The sequence below is a fragment of the Hippocampus guttulatus genome, chromosome 15 (genome assembly GCF_054856545.1).
Source record: "Hippocampus guttulatus isolate MCC_2025c chromosome 15, RoL_Hgut_1.0, whole genome shotgun sequence".
Classification (NCBI taxonomy): domain Eukaryota; kingdom Metazoa; phylum Chordata; class Actinopteri; order Syngnathiformes; family Syngnathidae; genus Hippocampus; species Hippocampus guttulatus.
Window position 1 is genome coordinate 1,947,251 of NC_141275.1, and position 15,926 is coordinate 1,963,176.

Genomic DNA, 15,926 nt, shown 5'->3' on the forward strand with positions numbered 1-15,926 from the left:
AGCCCGGGTGAGGATCTCATTATTAGTCACTCTCTCCTCCCAGGAAACGTTGAGGAGAGATCGGAGTCGTCCTTGGTGGAACCTCTCGAGCCTCTTGATGCTGCTCCGATAGAGGGTCCAACATTCGGCGCCAAAGAGAAGGGTCGAGAGGACGACAGACTTATACACCATGATCTTCGTGTTGGTGGAAATGGCGTGATTCCTGAAGACCCGACGACCGAGGCGTCCAAAGGCTGTGTGGGCTGCCTGGATACGGTAGGTGAGGTCCTCCGTGAGGCCGGTGTCCTCCTGGATAATGCTGCCCAGGTAAGGGAACGCCGAGACCTGCTCGATGGGTTCGTCGTCTATGGTGATTTGGGGTGGACGATGGTTCAGGTGGAGGGTCTTTGTCTTTTTGGTGTTGACGGAGAGGCCAAAGGTCCTGTACGCCGCGGCGAAGCCGTCCGCGATGAGCTGGAGGCCCCCGGAGGAGTTGGAGACCGCAGCATTGTCATCAGCGTATTGGAGTTCGCTGACGGTCGTGACCATGGTCCCCCGCCTGCTCCTCAAACGGCTGAGGTTGAAGAGCGACCCTTCAGTTTGGTAGCGTAGAGTGATTCCGTGCTCCTGGACAGGGGTGACGTGGTGGATGAGCGCGGCGATGTAAAGGCAGAACAAAGTCGGCGCCACCGTGCAGCCCTGTTTGACTCCGGTCCGAACCGGGAATGGGGGAGTCGTTTCGCCCTGAGTCAGGACGCAACCCTTCATGCCGTCGTGAAACATCCGGATGAATTTGAATTTGAATGAATATGAATTTGGGGGGGCAGCCTTGACGTTCCAGCACTTTCCAGAGTGCTGCTCGGGGCACAGAATCAAACGCTTTGGCCAGATCATAAAAGATGGCGTGGAACTCCCTCCGCTGCTCCCGGCACTTCTCCAGGAGCTGTCTGGCGCAGAACACCATGTCCGCGGTTCCCCTTCCTGGACGGAAGCCCGCCTGGGACTCCGGAAGAACCCGCTCAGCGAGACAGGTGAGTCGGTCGGCCAGTATACGACAGATGAGTTTTCCAGCAGTTGACAGCAGGGAAATTCCACGATAGTTTCCACAGTCGAGTTTGTCGCCCTTCTTGAATATCGTGACGATGACGGAGTCCTTCAGTTCCCCAGGCACCGTCTCCTCGACCCAGCATTGAAGGATGAAGGTGTGGAGGCGGGTTAGGAGATGTGCACCCCCAGCTTGTAAAAGTTCTACGGGGATGTCGTCGACTCCAGCAGCTTTGTTCTTCTTCATCCTCCTCAGGGCTCCGGAGATCTCCCGGAGAGTCGGCAGCTCCGTCATCCAGTGTTGCACGGGGAGCTGGGGGACAGGATCGAGGAAGCCGTCTATTGCACATGTCGGACGGTTCAGGAGCTCCATGAAATGCTCCTTCCATCGCTGGTGAGTATCCTCCTTTTCCTGCAGGATTGTGCCGTCCTTTGCCTTCACAGCCATTGGAGGACTGTGAGCCGGACAGATGATCTTCCTCGTTGCTTCGAAGAAGGATCTGGTATCGTGACGGTCAGCGAAACTCTGCATTTGGTGGGCAAAGTTGACCCACCATTGATTTTGGATCCTCCGGATCTCTCTCTGTGCTTCACTCTTGGCCGCCCGGTAGGCTTCTTCAAGTCTCTTGGAGGAAACGCAGTTCTGCCATGCAATGCGAGCCTCTCTCTTTCTTGAAATCAGTGGCTCAATTTCTTCCAGTCCACGTCTTCTTTCGTCCCACCGGGGTTTAGCCAGTCTGGTTATAAAGAGACCAAGAATCTCTTTAGTGGCGAGCCAGCCCTTTTCCGAACCACGAACACTCTCCTTCGAATTTTTTTCCCCTCACGTGGCTACCCCATTGGATTTCTTCTCCCACTTCACTCCTCTCCATCTGTGACATGGCCGACATGGATACCTTCCAGCAGCTCCTTGTGATGCAGCGCCTCATGCAGGACGAGATCCGGGCGTTACGAGCCGAACTCCGGAGCCGTAGCAAGGACCGAAGCCACAGCCGTAAAGAGAATGAGTCACGGACGTGGCGGCAGCTGAGAGCGCTCCCCCTCCCAGGGCGGGAAACGGACCGGCCAGGAGGTGAGTACGTCACTCAACTCTCCTGATATCTCTGCTACGAGCCACATCCTTCACGTCTGCGATCAGACGTCTGGGCGACGCTTCATGGTCGACTCTGCCGCCGATGTCAGCGTCGTCCCTCCGTCCCCCGCAGAGTGCCATCACCCGACTAGCGGCTCCTCCCTCCAGGCAGCCAACCGCACCACCATCAAGACGCACGTCATATTTTTATTACTTTCTTTTAACCCAAACAAATGATGTTTATGCATTAGTGGATACGCTTTTATTTTGAAGGTGGCCAACGCCACTCGCTGGCGACAGATTACCGTAATGCACAGTATTGACAATCGCAGTGGCGACTCACTTGACTTCGATTTTGCGAGTGGAGGCTAGCTTGACCGCAGTCACGCCGAGTTCCGGGATAATGTTAATCGTCATTATTACCTTCAAAATTCAGGCTACACTCTATAGACAGAATTGTCTTCGTATTGTAACTGTCAAAGGACAAATGTTAACCTAAGCATGAAATAAATTTACTCACCACGTCTCTTCTGGATTTCTCACCGGAGCGTGCATAGGCAACTGTGGGTAAAGAGCGTCGTCGATAACTGCGAGCGCTGTACTACTCCTCCTCCTGGGCAATCGGCTAGTGCAGTGGTCCTCAACTAGAAATGCTGTAGGTCCACTTTTTTTTTTTTTTTTTTTTTTTAATAAGACGGTCATGGGGAGCTATATGCCCATTTAGTATAGTCAAGCCAAGCTTATACAAATCAACACTCCTCACAACCAATAATGGGGTGCATGAAAATAACAATTATTCACTTTGCCAGTACACAGCAAATAATGAGAGGTATTGTGTTGAGGCAGAGGAACTATTTTATTTTGTTAAGTTGTGCCTGCTTAATAATAGAAATAGCCCTTTTAGGGAAATGACATTTTTACTTTAACTTTGTTAAACAGTAGTTGTCTTTTTCCCCCTTAATTTAACAAAAGCAAAACAAAATACTCATTTTACCAAAATAAATACTAAACATGAAAACAAAAATATCCTTTTCATTTGTACAATTCCCCTTTTCACATCCCCTCTGAAATCACTTAAAAAATATATCAGAAGAGGAGTTAAGAACCATTTAAAATACTGACACAAGGGAGCACAGGAATGTGCAGTGCTGTTCTTCCACTATAGGTGAATGCATGCAAGGTCTGAGGCATGCAAATATTATTTGAGGACGCCATTGTGATGTTCATTTACCATGTTGCGGTGTTCTGCTGTTAAACAGCTGCAAAGATCCCCGGGTAGACGGCAGCAGAACTGCACACAATCGAAACCTCCCGCGATTCGTTTTGTCTAATTGTCTGTGTGCGGCTCTCCTGGGCTGAAGCTGTGAGCACACTGTGGCGTCGCGCATGCGTCTGTTTCCTGACACAATCATCCATTTTGAATGCTTGTGTATTGGGATAGACGCGTGCTGACACTTATGTATGGGCACACCTTAAGTTCAAAGGAGCCAATCAGCGCATCGTATATGCTGACGCTTATGTATGGTCACACCTTAAGTTCAAAGGAGCCAATAGCGCATTGTATATGCTGACGCTTATGTATGGGCACACCTTAAGTTCAAAGGAGCCAATCAGCGCATCGTATATGCTGACGCTTATGTATGGGCACACCTTAAGTTCAAAGGAGCCAATCAGCGCATCGTATATGCTGACGCTTATGTATGGGCACACCTTAAGTTCAGAGGAGCCAATCAGCGCATCGTTGTCGCCGACATGCCCTGCTCAGCCAGGGTCTCCAGTTAGTCAAACATTAATAAATGTATAACGTAAAAATCACTTTATAATTTTTTATTTTATACAATTTGCCGAGGATCCGGACAGAGGAGGTCCGGACAGAGGAGGTCGGCGGTCCGGTCGCGGATCGCGGTCCGCCAGTTGAGGAAGACTGGGCTAGTGCCTCACGAGGTTCACACCCAGTGAGGGCCCCAGCAGGGCCCTCGCCTGATTATTGTTTCAGGAGGGTTGTGGGGCGGCTGCTCCCACTCCCCTCCGTTCCGGTGGGGCGAGCGCTGGGCGGCTCACCTTCCGGTGAGACCCCACCTCCTTCCTCGCCGGCTGGTGGGCATTTAGCCGCGTCAGGGGCCCAAGAGCCACTTGGAGGCATCCCACCATGTGAGGCTGCACGCGAGCGCTGTTTCTTGCTTCTTGTTCTTGTTTTTGTTCTTCTTAATTGGTGGGTGGCAGCTAACATTTGCGGTGCATCACCACCTACTGTATCGGAGTGTAGCAATACTTGACTGTTGTATATTAAAGTACGTACGAGGGGGAAAAAAATCACGGAAATTCAAAACTTGTGTAAGTTGAGGGGTTCGTAGGTTTTGGATGGATTGCTCTATGTTCGGAATGGGCAAAAAGGGGAGATGGACTTCGTTTGAACACAGCTCTTTTTATTTTTTAACGTCTGCCTCGTAACTCTCGAACGAACACCCCTCTTTCCGGTAACGACCACCCTTCCTGCTTTCCTTCGCCAATCAGATGCAAGCAACATAAGAATATTTTAGAAAGTATTAAACAGAATATAGTTTAGGTAACTGTAACATAAAAGAATATAATGCTCAAATATAAAATGATATTAATTAACAATTTAACAAAAGCTTACACTTGTACTTGTACCTTCTTTCTCTGACGCCAGTAAACCTTAACAACATAATCTTACTTGACCACGTTTAATTTGTGTGTGCGCACTAGCGAGTGTGCACCAGAATTAGAATGTGTGTGTGCAAATGCGTGTGCATGCGCGCACACGCATGTGTGTGTGTGTGTGTGATGAATGGAATTCCGCATAGGTCTGCAATTGTAAAACAAGTCTGTGTGTAGAAAAAAAAATCTGAAACTGCATTTAAGGGTGGCTCAATACTGGCTGGCCATATATGGGCTGGAGTTGTAAATTGATTTCTGGCCCAAATACTTCACTCCACAACTGGCCCACATCTGGTTTGCCAGAGTCAAGCCAGTGCCTCCTTTGCCACTCCTGGGCCGTGTTCGGCCCACATGCATTATGCCAGTGCCGACACAAGGCCAGCTGTGCCAGCTTCATGCCGAATGCGGGCCAGATGCCTTTGTTGTTGTGGCTAGGCTATACAGTATTAGCCTGTGTGGTAAATCAAAGCTCTTTGATGTGTAAAGTCCGTTGCGTCAGTGCTGATTGGTTGAGTCAAAAGACGCACACACAACAGAGAGCAGTTGATTATTGACTGCTGAGTCGCGCTTAGCTCAAGTGGCGTTGCTACAAGCTATCCACTAAAAACAACGAACCCCTCAACTTACATGTACATTGAAAATCGGAAATTATGTCTTTATTAAAGACCAGAATATGAAATAGAATTTAAATCATTAGGTTAGTTTCTCTCTCGCGGCAAGAGAGGGCAAAAATAGGTTCTTATTTTTCTTACCGAAATAGCAGCGTTGTGGTATCCTAATCTTGAAAGGCATTTTTCACAGCATAGAGAAAAAAATCCTCTTTTCAAAGGAAAGAAAAATAAAAAGAATAAAAAGCAAGTGTCCGTGCTTGTTCTTTAGTTGTTCTCTTAGCTGAGATAAACATTTTAGAAAAAGGAAAAATGTAATAATCCATGCTGGGTCCAATTACTCTCGGCTGAGGCAGAGAGTTGGAAAAAAGGAAAAAAATCCCTCCGTGCCTGCTCTGTTGTTGGAGTTGGACACCGGCCCACAGGCCGTGTAATTTGTGTATAGTTATTTTTACTACCCATTTTCGCTGGAAGTTAATGAACCTGTCTGTTTTTCATCATGTGACATTATCTCAAAAAATAATATTCACAGGCATTTGAAGAACCCATAAAGCCGTTTCAAACATATCTACTGTAGTACAAAAGCTGTATATATCTGAATAATGCCATGTTATTTTCTTGCAACATTCTTAGAAAAAAAAGAAAAGAAAAACAATTATCATTCTTTGGATAAAAACCTCAGTTACAGTATCACCATACTATTGTATCATTCAACATTAAAGTTAGATACCAATCATTCTAGCATTATTTGACATCGACCAATTTTTTGTAAGGCAACTGTAAGGCTTTTCAAAGCATTATCAACTGAATAAAAAGGATCAAACATCTCTGGACCGAACTATTTGAAGGGGTGAATTTGATGGTCTGTGTCGCTCTCTAGTGGGCAAGATCCAATTTTGACTCCGAGCCCTTGAATCCACTTTCATTTCTGTATGGCTGAATTTACTCTTGAGCCAATTATTATTAGACTATTTATTCTTAAGCTAATTATTGATGTATTAACGTGACGCAGGGCACACGACAATATGATGTGGCTCTTTGCAGTAACACAGTAAATAAATTGCACACGACAATATGATGTGGCTCTTTGCAGTAACACAGTAAATAAATTGGTTCTTAGTCTCTGACTGGTTGGCCACCCCTGCTCTAAAACATGGCATCTACATCAGGGACAGTGACCCTGGATTGGCAGACTGGAGTGGTGATTCCCCTTTTCAAGAACATGCAACTAAAGATGAATCACACTCCTCAACCTCCCAGGTAAGGTCTATTCAGGGGTGCTGGAGAGGAGGGTCCATCGGGATGTCAAATCTCGGATTCAGGAGCAGCAATATGGTGAACCAGATCTACACCCTCAGCAGGGTCCTCGAAGAGGCATGGGAGTTCACCAACTAGTCTACATGTAATTTGTGTACTTGGACAAGACGTTTAACCATGTCCCTCTGGGAGTTCTGTGGGTGGGTGGGGGCTTCGAGAGTATGGTGTACCAAGCCCCCTAATATGGGCTGTTGAGTCCCTGTACCACTGATGTCAAAGTTTGGTCTGCATAACTGGCAATAAGTCAGATTAGTTTCCAGTGAGAGTTGGACTCCGCCAAGGCTGCCCTTTGTCACCATTTCTGTTCATAACCTTTATGGACAGAATTTCTAGGCCAACCAAGGCATTGAGGGGCTCCAATTTGGTGGCTTCAGTATTGCATCTCGGGTTTTTGCAAATGATGTGGTACTGTTGGCTTCTTCAGACTGTTCCCACTAACTCTCACTGGAGCAGTTTGCAGCAGAGTCTGAAGTCTTTGTGATGAAAATCTGCAACTTCAAATCTGGTCCTCAGTCGGAAAATGAATTCCTCCAGATCGGGGATGAGATCACGCTGTTATATATTCACAGCTCCTCTGAATATCACCTTTCTAGAGCCATCCATCCATTTTCAGAACCACTTGTCCTCAACCAGGGCCATGGGTGTGCTTGCTTGGAATAGTAGGTAGGGTCCATCCTGAACTGTAATTATCTGTAATTTTCATGAAAGGAAGCACCTGAAAGCATCTCGTTCCAGAGACCCAGCCTTGTATGTGTCCAGACGTTTTACAGTTTATGCTATTAAATCAGCTCCAGTGTAAGAGAATACAGCACTATGATCATTATGTGATCATAATGATTAAGGTCGTGTGGTGTGAATTCTGTCAAAGTCGATTTGATTAAATCAGTGAACACAGCAGGTGATGGAAGGTAAGGGTCTGTTTCTTAACGAGCGATGTCCAACTTCTGTAAAATGTTGCACTCTATGAGCTCAGACTAATTGTGCCACTTCTATTGACAGGCAAACTTGAGTTGAAGAGGTAGATGTCATGGCTAGGTGGGCAAAAATAACGAAAAGTAACAGTCACTAAGTCACTTTGTGGTTCATTCATTCATTTTCCAATCCGCTTTATCCTCATAAGGGTCGCGGGGGGTGCTGGAGCCTATCCCAGTAGGGCAGTAGGCGGGGGACACCCTGAACCGGTTGCCAACCAATCGCAGGGCACTTTGTGGTTCATCCACTTCAATTCGGCTTCCGCTGTCTGTCAGGGCGCAGTCACGTCATTAGATGATGTAGCTGCAACGTGTCATCACACACACACGTAATTCGTAATTTGGGCAGACCGGAATGCTGCTAGGAATTTCCGCTAACTACATGGCAACGGCCCGAGGTTTACTGAGGTCCTTTGTAAGATCGACAGGGAAAACCAGAAGTTGCTACGGGTATAAAGTTGTCTATATTTTTATATTCTTGTTAATTGAAGGGGCTTGAAGACAATTTTTTTTCACTTTAAATTTCACAAAATTGTGATTGTTTGCGGTGCAGTGCTTGGTGCTTAACTAATATTCAGTGGTAAATTACTTGTGACTTAATTGTCTTTTGTCTACTGTAATTGTCTTATTTATGTTGTGTTAAATTGTCCTTTTCTTTTGGTTGGTTCAATGCCAATGTTCTAAGGGATGCAAACATGATCATATGAAGCTCTGAAGAAGCATGAGAACGATCTTCATCAAATGAATCAGGTACGTTGATGAAAAACAGGCAGCACAGCGGAGCGGCCCTTGAGGACCGCATTTGGACACCCCTGCTATAAATTGTCCCTAAGTGTGATTATGAGCGCGGATGGTTGTTCGTCTCTGTGTGCCCTGCGATTGGCTGGCAACCGGTTCCGGGTGTACCCCGCCTACTGACCAAAGACAGCTGTGATAGACTCTAGCACGCCCGCGACCCTTGACAGGATAAACGGATTAGAAAATGGATGGATCAACCTGAACACTTTTCCCAGCAATAATAAGGTAGATATGGCTATCCCACTCGGGGGGAAAAAACCCATAAAAAAAAATCAAGATATGCATTTCCTTTACCCAGAAGGTGCACTTCCAGTCCGATGAAAAATAAGTTCATAGCTGTCTTCAGGCCTGATCAAATGTGGGAAATATTGACAAGATAGAATCGGCTAGGTCAAGAAACAACAGATTTTGCATTCTGTATATATATATACAGTATATATATATACTTTTGGTCAGTCTTTTGGGAAATGTTCAACCGGAGCTGTTTTGTTTTAATTTGTAGGGGCTACAACTAACCCATTATTTTTTTAAACTGCACAAACAACTAATATAATATTGATTATTTTGCAAGGTGTAATGCTTGTGCAAAGTTTCTTATGTTTTCATCAATGTTAAAAATATTAAAATCAGTGTCCTTTTTCTTGGCGAACAGCGTGTGTTCATGGCAACAGTTTTAGGTGAAATAAAATGCTTTTTTCCTGGTCATCTTGAATATCTGAGGATGAAACACCCACAGCTTAAATACAATCCGATAAAATATATCAGAGGAGTTTTTTGAAATGTAATCTCTGTAAAAAGCCAAATATTTGTATAAAAATTAAAGAAAATTCAAAATGTCAGCCTTTCTGTTTGCTTTAGCAAGTGGCTTCATCTGAGTTTTTGTTTGTCTTGGGCTGTTACATATCCCTCCAAAATTTCTGTGATCTTGGTGACACGAACAACAAAAATTGCAGGGTGTGTTGTTGAGCCATTTCGCACAACAAAAAAAATTTGACGTTGCCAGCCCTGATGTGTGTGCGAAGTTTCATGGTTTTTCGTGCATGTGTAGACCCTCAAAATTAGCATTGTTAAGCATAGCCACTGCAACAATACTTCATGAAAATAACACGCTAAGATAAAAAAAATTACGATCAAAACCTTTACATGCACTCTATATCCTTTATCCAGTAAGTGGCGCTATTGCTAAGATGAAAAATAAGTTTGTAGATGTTTTCAGGCCTTGACTTGAATTAAATAAGTGAAATTTGGAAAAGATTGGATCATCTGGGTCAAATTACAGCAACCTTTTTTTGACTTGGTGAATCATCAGACACTGTAAAGGCTCTTCACCGAAAACTCACAATATTTGGCCTTGATCATGACCAAATTTTCAGTGGTATTCATTTTGTGCAGTACATTAAAATATATAACAATTACATTTCTGGTCTTCACTAGGTGGCGTTATATGTAGAACTCAATATTATTATAATGGTCTTCGGGACATGACTATACTGGACACATGTCAAGTTTGTTTTTTGGGAGGGGGAGAATGTGCTTCAGCATTTCCTCCTTTGTGGCGAAAGAAATAGTGTTAAACGCACATTTTGATGCTGCGCCTAAATTATGTAGTATTTTTGAAAGTCAAAAAATGTCCATGTTGTTGTTCCAGGTCTTTAGATGATATAGCCAAAGATTGAAATCAATCGTTTGAATCCTATAAGACAAGAGTGAAAAAGTTTGACCCAGGTAAATGGGTAAAAATAGGCAAATTGTAGACAATCAAAAATTCAAAACTGACTTTGGTTTATTTTTGGTTTATATGGCTACAAAGGACATCTCGACGTGTTAGACCTGCCTGCCAATTTTAGTTGGCTTAGGTCAGACGTTCCAGGATTAATTTTTTTTTTATCTCGGTGACGCTACAGAGCCATTTTATTTTCATCGTTTGTGATGACTTTAAAATGTCAAAATTTTCACCAGGGCTGATGAGTGTACAAAGTTTGATGAGTTTTCTTCTATGTTTGGGTCCACAAAAATGTGATTTATTTTTGTCAAAACCCTAAAAATAAATAATAATAATAATAATAATACGCATTCGTTGCTCAGGCCCTAATAAGAGTTTCGACAGACAAGGAAACCGCTTGGACCCTAATCATCTAAATGTTACCGTAATTAAAAAAATGAACAAAAATATACAGTCGTAGTTGTGTTTGATTCTGTGTGCGCGTGCGACATTTGCAGCATTCTTTTTTATGTCGCGTACCGGATGGGAGGGGGCGCACTTCCTGCTGCATGACCTGCCTTCCTTTTTATGGAAAATGAGAAAATGCTTCCCAATCCGATATTCTAATTCTCTGTGTTTTCTGGGGGAAAAATAACTAATTAAAAGTCTTACAGTCGATCGCTCGTATCATTTGTGTTAGTCTTTTGATACTGAGCCTGAGTCTCGCGGTAACGGGTTAGAGTTGCAAATAATGTTTCCTTGAAGACGTATTGAAGAAGCAAGGACGTAATCGAAAGGTAAACGTTGAAGTTTCTTTTCATTGTTTGTTATAATAGTCTGCTAGTTTTGTCTGTTGCCTGGGAACAAAAAGTATATACAACTCGCATCAAAGTCCCGTACGAACAAAGGACAGCGAAGGCATAACTTTTCAAATGGGTTAAGAAGTTAACGGTGATGCTTGCATAAGTTTATGACTCAACTGGTGAGTATTCCATTCTAATCCGTCTGAGTAAACTGTTAGAGGCTCCATACTTGATGAAGTTGAGCTGAATATTTGCTGAGAGCTTATCAGTAGCGGCTTGATCAAATCGAGTTTTGGTTTTTCAGTGTGTGTGTGTGTGTGTTGGGGGGGGGGCACAGTGCCCGTAAGGATGGTAATGCTGTCTTCACGACCACGTTCAAGCCACATGTATTTTCTTTGACATTAAAGGATAGTTCATTTATTTTGAGAAATTATAACTTGGAATACGACAGGGTCAACCTTTTCCGCCACTCTCTGGTTTGCATATTTGTCCAGATTTCGATAACTTTAGTCTTTCTGATAGTTTATGATTTTACATTTGTGCACTCACACACACACACACACACACACACACACACACACACACACACACACACACACACACACACACACACACACAGACTCGGTGTAACAATCACCATTGTACTCTCTAAAGTATCATTTGGAATTGAACATTTTCAGAGAAACTATGCATAGAAATCATGAAAATGGCTTTTTTTCTTCTTTCATGACTCGCACAAAGCTTGTTGAGCAGCAAAAGCAGAATGGTCAACCATCAGTTAAATCACATTCTCTATTTATTTTGGGCCACATTTGAGTAATGATTGCCTTCAGAGAGCTGTCTGTGTCTTTGAAACCAAGTAAACGTAAAAATTCCTCATCATATTGTTCTTAATTGCCTCTGCATTCAAGTATTTTACAGTTTTAGATTGTTACTTATTATATATCATATAGGGTGGCCCAGTGGTCGCCTGGTTAGCGTGTCCGTTTTCTCCCACATTCCAAAAACATGCATGGCAGGTTAATGGAACACTCGAAATAAGGGGTCCGCAACATGGTGCCCACGGGCAACAGGGAGCCCTCAAGGATTACATGTGTAGCCCGCAGGCCTATTCCAAAAATAGCGTGTGATTAGACATTGTGACTCTCCAGGAATATTGTAGTCTCGATCATTTCAAAATGTGGCAGATATTTATAATAAAGTGTGGCAAATTGATGTTTCATAATTATTGTGAGAAATCGCTAATGTGATCAGTGTCTTCTCAGAAATGAATATCATTAATGATTAATCATTAATTATTACATATCAAGGTAGTTAATTGCTAATTTATTTCAAAAATGCATACTGTCAAATTGGTAGCCCTCTGCATAAATAAGTAGCCAAGAAGGAGATCTTAGTTTCAAAATGGTTGGTGACCCCTAAATGGTCCCTTGGTGTGAGTGTGAGCGCGAATGGGTGTTTGTTTATGTCTGTGGTTCTTAACCTTGTTAGAGGTACAGAACGCAGTTCATATGCACGTTCACCGAACCCTTCATCCGTGAAAAACTAAAATATGACTTTTCTCAAATTCATGACATAAAAACTATCACGACAGTCAGACATTGACTACTGAGCGAACTAAATTTCCCGCAGCACTGATTGGACAAGCAATGTAATGTGATCATCTGCAGCCAGTGATGGCCAAGCAGCCATGTCACAACTAATTGGCACGTTGAATCAAGTGTTGTCTTAACCTCCATGGCAGAGGCTCCATCGAACCCCTGAGACCGATTCACCGAACCTCTACGGTTCGATAGAACCCAGGTTAAGAACCACTGGTCTATGTGTTCCCTGCGGTTGGCTGGCAACCAGTTCAGGGTGTCCCACACCTACTGCCCGCAGACACCTGGGATAGGCTCCAGCACACTGCGACCCTTGTGAGGATAAGAGGATTTGAAAATGCATGGATTATATGTTATATATTTATGTACTGTATTTATCTTTTTAAATTATTGATTGAACCAATTTTGAAACAAGAGGTTAAGGTCAAGCAAGCAGGCAATCAAATACTCAGGCATATAACCATTGTACAATTAATTAACAAAACTTGTGGTCAAGCCAACTACGCATGCAATGACCATCTGGACAGTTTTGAGCCCTTTTTGCTCAAAATCAGCAGCGACACTTCATATTATCCTGACGTGTTACTCTGTATTTTTTCAAAAAATGGCTCAGTAGTGCCCCTATAAATTTTTAACGCATTTTTAACAGCCCCATTTGTACGTTTCACTAACATTTACACACAAAAAAAAATTAGGCCTTTTATCAAGGTCACATTTAAAAAAAAAATCCTCCTTGAGATTTTATCAGATTGCCTTGAACCTACGGATGTTTCATTTGAATATTTAACATAATAGCAGTTCTTTTGATCTCGTCGAAAATTGTTGCTGTTTGCCATGAAAAGTTATGCTGTATGTATGGTCTGAACATTGCATGAAAATGCGAAATTTTGCATACATCATACCGACTGAGGGCGGCCCGTGGTCCAGTGGTTCGCGCATCGGCCTCACAGTGCAGAGGTGCAGGGTTCGATCCCGTCTCCGGCCTTCCTGTGTGGAGTTTGCATGCTCTCCTCGGGCCTGCGTGGGTTTTCTCCGGGTACTCCGGTTTCCTCCCACATTCCAAAAACATGCTTGGCAGGCCGATTGAACACTGAAAAATTGTCCTTAGGTGTGAGTGTGAGCGCGGATGGTTGTTCGTCTCTGTGTGCCCTCTGATTGGCTGGCAACCGGTTAAGGGTGTCCCGCGCCTAGTGCCCGAAGACGGCTGTGTAAGGCTCCAGCAGCCCCCGCGACCCTTGTGAGGATAAAGTGGATCGGAAAAATGATGGATGGACCATACCTACTGATCCTCTTCATGCATCCTGGCACAGAAGGCGCCCGCACAACTGTTCTATTTGACCCATTCTTGAGCACACATCCTTGCTGCACCCGTGTTCGCAATTCCCCATCCTTTCTTTCCTTTTCAACTGTCCTTCTCCCTGTTGCTGTTGGCCTTCCAGCATTCCTTTCCCATCTCGCGGCCAAGTTAATACAGTCATTTACTATAATACATTTGTCACTTTTGTGCTTTGACAACCAGTGTATAACTGGTCATACAAGTGCTTGAAAATGTTTACTTTTGTTTTCCTACTGTACTGCTTACATTTCCCCACTTGATGCAGTTTTGAAAACCAGTACTCCCTCCACAACCTTCTTTACTTTCACTGGCACTAAGATAGGTGAAGTCATCCCCATCTTCAATGACTTTCCCTTCTCACTTTACAGCTACAGGGATCCCTCGCTATTTCGCGGTTCGTTTATCGCGGCTTCGGTGCATCGCAGATTTTTTCAAACATTCATAAAAATATACTATATATATATATATATATATTTTTTTTTTGAAGTCCGCAAAAATCAGTGTCTTAGTGTTGTTTAGTATGCGTGCTAGTGTGTGCGCACTCTGCTCAAGCGCGGAAGGTCCACGTGGGGCACGTGTGTGTGTGCGTGCACACATGGGCGAGCCGGTGAGTGGATGGGTGTTGCTGAGAGAAAGAGAGAGACAGAGAAGAGAGAGCGATCGAGGAGGCTTATAAGGACAAAAGCAGGTCTCTTTCATCCTTAATTGTCTTAATTGACTAATCATAAACACGTCTGCTGCAAGCTGCAGGATCGCTGGCGTGTGTGTGTGTGTGTGTGTGTGTGTGTGTGTGTGTGTGTTAGTGCCCTCTGCTCAAGCGCAAAGGCACACGTGGGGCATTTTTTTAATATACTGTAAATATTCTCTAGTACGGACTGTCCAATTTGTCCTGATGACAAATGAGCATGGTACATGTCCTTTATGAACCTGCAAGTATGTTGACAAAATGCACGTGTAACAACACAATCAATAAAATACAAAAATATACTGTCCAAAAACTGTTTATATAACAAAAACTGCAATACAGGTGTATCAAAAAAAATCACAACAGTAAAATACGTACAGTATTTTAATGTTTATTTTTTTCTGTCTTGGGGAAAAAAAATTGTATTTTGGATTGTTTTGTTGGATGCATTCTTTGGTTTATGACAATGTTTGCCTGTGTGTCACACAGTTTTCTTGCTAGTTGCAAGTAACTGTCCCGTTGATCACCGATGTCTGGTAATTCTTGTGCATACTGAAGGATTTTTGTTGCCATTTGCATTGCTTCTTTGCTGGATGGTGGCTTGTCATCAGGAGTTGAATTGATGCCTTGTTTTTTAAAGATTCGTAGATTTGCGTCTTTCCGACTCCAAGTGTCTCTTGGATGTTTTTAACTTTGTGTCCGACCTCGCTCAAACGGATGCATTTCACTCGCTGCGCTCTAGTCATTACATTTCTTCTACGTTTCGATGCCATGATCTACATGACATAAGTGAATAAAGTTAAAATCTTTCGCAATTACAGTAAAACGCAAGCCAATAAAAAGTCACTTACACGTCTTCGTTTAGAATCTGATGAATGAAAACGGCGAAGCGAACACGTTTCTTCGGTCGTGTCGAGTGGGTGATGCTTTTAAGCTAGTGCCGCGTTCTACAGGACGTAAGTGAATAAAGTTAAAATCATTCGCAATTCCAATAAAACGCACGGCAACGAAAACTCACTTACATGTCGTCGTTTAGAATCTGATGATCGAAAAACGCGAAGTGAAAACTTGTCTCAGCGTCGTGTCTTTTCCGTCGCATCGGGTGGGCGTTGCGTGTATTTAAGCTCCCGCAGCATTACGCCTCCATCCGGGTTACGGATAGTGGAATTCCCGCTTACGCAAGTTCCGGTAACACGTAATATCATAGTCAAAATGTTAATGCATAGGTTTTTATTACGGGTGAAGGATATTCCTTTTCATAGAATTCTGGGGATGGGAATATTTACTGTATATGTTAATTTGTCGCTACTTCGCGGATTTTCGTTTATCGC

General features: G+C 43.7%; 1 protein-coding gene and 1 long non-coding RNA gene across 3 annotated transcripts in view; both read left to right on the plus strand.

Moving 5' to 3' along the window:
- The first annotated feature begins 793 nt into the window (after nt 1-793).
- LOC147193444 (uncharacterized) lies at nt 794-1,484 on the plus strand. 2 transcript variants are annotated; one of them, XR_015103088.1, is made up of 3 exons: nt 794-1,010; nt 1,080-1,193; nt 1,280-1,484. It is a non-coding gene; the product is annotated as an uncharacterized LOC147193444 (long non-coding RNA). The 2 variants fall into 2 exon arrangements; XR_015103089.1 differs by having other exon boundaries at nt 1,080-1,181; nt 1,280-1,298.
- A 9,275-nt stretch (nt 1,485-10,759) lies between these two features.
- amot (angiomotin) overlaps nt 10,760-15,926 on the plus strand; it is a 54,752-nt gene continuing 49,585 nt past the window's right edge. Inside the window, exon 1 of the mRNA XM_086131429.1 lies at nt 10,760-10,967. The gene's annotated coding sequence lies outside the window, so the exon portion shown is untranslated. The remainder of the gene's footprint in view (nt 10,968-15,926) is intronic.